This window comes from Echinops telfairi, unplaced genomic scaffold (genome assembly GCF_000313985.2).
Source record: "Echinops telfairi isolate 266 unplaced genomic scaffold, ASM31398v2 ScPeMD7_1;HRSCAF=3_0, whole genome shotgun sequence".
NCBI classification, from domain to species: Eukaryota; Metazoa; Chordata; class Mammalia; order Afrosoricida; family Tenrecidae; genus Echinops; species Echinops telfairi.
The window spans coordinates 23,797,701-23,802,422 of NW_022103896.1; the positions used below are offsets into that span (position 1 = coordinate 23,797,701).

Genomic DNA, 4,722 nt, shown 5'->3' on the forward strand with positions numbered 1-4,722 from the left:
GGAGGACAAGCCAGTGTTTCATTTTGTTGTCCATAGAGTTGCTTTAATATAGAACTGGCTCAAAACCTACCAGCATGATTTCTCACTCTTCAAAAGCCCATGATCTATGGAGGAGAGATTGAGCCTTTATTTATTTTACCACACAAAGGTTATTTTTTAACATTTTATTGACATGTAATTAATGTGTTATATAATTCAATAGTTCAAATATATTCAAAAGAGTTGTGAAATCACCATTACAATCAATTTTAGAAAATTTTCTGTTTTTTTTACCCCATCTAATTAGCTATCCATTTCTACCCAATTTCTATGCCCTAACCCAAAGAAACTATTAATCTTGTTACTCTTTCTATGGATTTCTATATCCTGTATTTCATGTAAAAAATCATACAAAACAATAACAACATTATACCACCACCCCCAAATCTCACTTTAAAAAGATCAGAAAGTCCTAAAAACTAGAAACAATTAAAATGGGTGATCTGATGGCACAGTGGTTAAGGACTGGGCAGCTAACTGCGATGTCAATGGTTCAAAACCACCAGTTGCTCTGTGGGAGAAAAAGTGGCTTTTGACTCTTGTAAACAGTCTCAGAAACCCACAAGGGTAGTTCCACCCTGACCTACAGCAAGGTTATAACTCAACATCAACTCAATGGTACTGAGTTTTTCATTTGGTTTTTTTTTTAGGAGAAATTTTAAAATGAGTCAAAAGAAAAAACAAATAATAAGATATTAAAATTTAATCCAAGGATATCTGTATCAATTTACTTTCTGATGCACTCTGTCTGAAAGCAAGGTCATTCACATTCTTGGACAATGTTCCAAGGAAATTTAAAGGAGGTGTGATCCTTGTAGGGACTCTGTAAATGGACGTAAGGCTTTCACTGTCATCTATAGCCTTCTCCAAACAGAAGTTAAGCTCTAAAACAATTCCTTCCTCTGATCTTGGATTTTATTTACAATCCTAGGATCACACAGGCTGGTATGCTTCTTTCATTGGGTTTAGCTGACTCCTCATTTAGATGACTGCTTGTTTTAAGATAAGCTTTTAAGACCCCAAGATATTCTTCTTTCTAATAGCTGGGCACCATCAGATGTCTTCACCACACTTTGCTATAGTATCCATATCTTCAGGGAATCCCTTCGTGAGGTTAACTATAGAGCAGAACCACATCAGAAGAACTGATTGTTCTTAGATTAGGGTTTATAATTAAGTACAAGCTCAAAATATCTAAGGTCATGGATATATGTAGTGTGTGTACGTGTGTGTGAATATTCCTGTTTCACTTTAGTAGCAGCATTATCAGCTTTTTGAGAGAAAATATAAGTAACTTCCCGGAAACCTTTGCTAACTTTAACAAAAGTCCCATTAAACCAGTCGTTGGTACTTCTAATAATAGTATTAGTGGTATATTGTTGTTGGGTGCTTTGCAACATCCTCACAGTTGTTCCTGTGCTTGAGGCCCTTGTTTCAGGCACTGTGTCAATCATCCACTTGAAGGCCTTCCTCGTTCATGCTGCCCCTCTATATTACCAAGCATGATGTCTTCTCCAGGGAATGCCAGTGGTATAGAATTTAAATTACTATTGAGATAAGAGGAATATAAAAAATATTTAATGCCTCAGGAATTTGTATGCCATGCTTGCACAGGGGTCACGATGGTCTTCTTTGTATTGGTCCAATTTTAGGTGTGTTCTCGAAGAGAGCGTGAGTATAATTTAAATACATCAACTAGCAACAAGGTCTCTCTATATAGAGGAGGAGTAGGCAACAGTGTCTGTTTGGGGAAAATTATTTAGTATAAAAATACATATTGTATTCATTTATCTGTCTACTTTTCACTTGTTTTGATTTTGACCTTCTATTAAACAGCTTTCTGAGTGATGAGGTCCTAGGTTTAATCATTTCTTTGTACTATTCATCTTAAAAATGAAAAGTGTGTTGCTCAAACCCTTAAAAAATATTTTTAAACATTTTTATGATTCAAGTATTCTTTGTAAATATTCTGTCACTTCAAAGGGGGTGTCTGACTGTGAAGCATTGGTGTTTCCTTAGTACTAATATTAACTTACATATTTTCTACAATTTTAAACAAAACCAGTAAGTCATAGATGAAAACTAAAAAAAAAATGTAGGTTGATTAGACTTCTGACAATTCTGGCTGGGATTTTATAAGAACTGTATAATTGTTTTCAAACAATTAATATAAGCTAGCCAAAATGTGCTTATGAATTCCCACACTCTCCAACATGAAGATAAATTATAAACAAAGCTAAGCTAGTTTAGGAGGTTTCCGTGATATTCAAAGTTCCTTTCGGATAGTTTAATTCCACAATTAAAAATTTTTTCTTATGAGTTCAGTTTTTTACCCCTTATTGAAACGCAACTATGCCAAAGAATTTAACACCTTCAACTTTGTCAGTGTAATATCTACTCAAGCTAAACACGTGCACACGTGCCTGCCTTTTGATACAAGTCCTCTTATAAATGTAAAATCACCAGAAATGTGTACATATGTTTGCCTTATTAAAATATTCAGAGAGCTCGATTTGTGATCATTCTAGATGGAAAGTACCTAACCATTCATCCATAGAACACTGGGTAACTGCATGGTGGCATATTTCACCATGGAATGCATAGCAGCGAGAAGGAATGAACTGTAACATCGATCTTTATTTTGGATGAATCTCAGAAACATAATGTTGAGTGAAAGAACTCGGACTAAAAAGTAGAAAACACTCGATGATTTCGCACAAAGCTCAGAGTCAAAAGTAAGCTTTGAAATTAGCAGTTAGGAGAGTCGTTATGTTGGTGGATGGGTAAGAGGGAATGGAAGGGGAAGGGCTTGAAGGAACCAGAATGTTCTATTTTTTTTTTAATTTCAGAGTTTACTATGAAATTAATGTTTGCTTATACATTATAATTGTGTTTTCAAAGGCCCAAACTATAACTTACAATCCTTATGACATTTGATTGTTTGTTGATCTGAATTCTGGTTCTTACGTGCTTCTTCAATTTGGGAATTTTTTTTTGTTTTTCCTCATGTCAAACTGCTTTATTACATCTTAAATAACAGTACAGTTTAATATAGGATCTATCTTGCATCCAGCTTCCTTGCAGTACACGGACTTTAAAATTAAATACAAAAGGTGAAAGGGGTACAGGTGCGGAGAGCTCTACAGAGTGGTTTATGGAGAAGGAAGAGGGGCTCGTTTGATTCTTTTGCCGACCCAGGCCGACCGCATGGTCACAGCACAGTGGGTGCGGGCACCGCAGAGGACAGAATGGACAAGCCACTATCTGCTGCTATGGAGGAGCGCTCCTGGGGACAGAGGGAAGGCGGGAGAGCCAACACAACACCCTGCGGCCTAACGCTGCTGCTGGACACTTGAGGGGACAAGGAACCCGGGGAGAGCTGCGTGTTATGAAAATGGCCTGCCTCCTATCTGAGGCTCTCCCCAGGGGAGGGCAGGTGTGAGGGCTCCCCGCTCCCGCCCCTCCTCAGGTCGTAGCAACCATGGTTCAGAGCAGGCCGCTCTCAGACAAAGGACCAGGTGCAGCGCCGCTTGGTGTGCTGCCTACATGTGCACAGAGCAGTGACAGGGGACAAGCCGCCGTGGCGACAATGGTGAAGGGTTACTTCTTAAAAGAAAAAAACACCTAAGGACAGAGTCCTATATGCACTTGGAGCATTTCTACAGCATGCGATTCTAAGAGTAAACCCCACCCAATATGGCAAACGATCAAATTTTTTAAAATTTAACTTAGAAACTTTGAGATCATTATTTTCAAAACATTGATTTGTACATTGTTTCATACACAAACAATTGACTGACGACCCAAGCGCAGGGTGGGCCTCTCCTGATGGTGGGTGGTGGTGGTCATGGTGGTGTGGGGGCAGGAGGGCTGGGGTAGTGTCAGGTCACAGAAACGTCCCCCCAACACCACAGAAAGCCTGAGGAGGGCTCAAAACTGGGCTGAAGGGGGGAGACTACAGGCAGAGAGGGTGCCTGGTCTCAGCAGCCGGGAGTGGGATGGGCAGTTCTGAGTCGCACACTCGCAGTACCCTTTAGAAATGTGCTCTTTAGGTATGTGCACTTTATATAGCTAAACAAAGAGACAAAATAACAAATTATGGCAATACACTACCCACCATTATAAATTAATACTTAAAAGTCAGTCCATTTTTGTTTATTTTTATGAAGGTCTGTCTCAGAACCAGAATGCCTGAAATCAAGGTCAAAACGCAACAACAAGAAACAAACCAGATCCAGAGAGGGCAGGTACTGGGGTGCAGGAGGGATGCTGATGTGTAGTCACAGGGAGAAGACAGGACCAGTGGATCCCAAGAGTTCTCTTCACCAGGCCCCTCCTTGATCTCCTAGAGTTGGTTTATTTCAAAGTCGACACACTTCTTACACTTTAACTTTGTGTATTCTCTCTCTCTCTCTCTCTCTCTATCTCGATCTTTTGAGAAAGAGAGTTATGGTTCATTAATTAGGATTTTTACCTCGAATTCCTTGCAGGGTAATGGCAATCCCTGGGTTCTGTGGGCATAATGAAATTTACCACTTGACTGTATCTTGAAAAAAATCCCCCTAATGATAATTCTTTCTAGTACAAAAACTAGATGTCTTGGATTCCAACAACTTTATAGAAACCCAAAAGTATCTTTAAATAATCTTCATGTGACTACGTTCACAAAAACACAGGCTGCTC

The 4,722-nt window shown here is 39.1% G+C and overlaps 1 non-coding gene across 1 annotated transcript; it reads right to left on the reverse strand.

Annotated features, from left to right (window-relative positions):
* Positions 1-1,608: 1,608 nt before the first annotated feature.
* LOC115868754 lies at positions 1,609-1,710 on the reverse strand. The gene has a single exon (XR_004045755.1). It is a non-coding gene; the product is annotated as a U6 spliceosomal RNA (small nuclear RNA).
* Between the last annotated feature and the right edge of the window lie 3,012 nt (positions 1,711-4,722).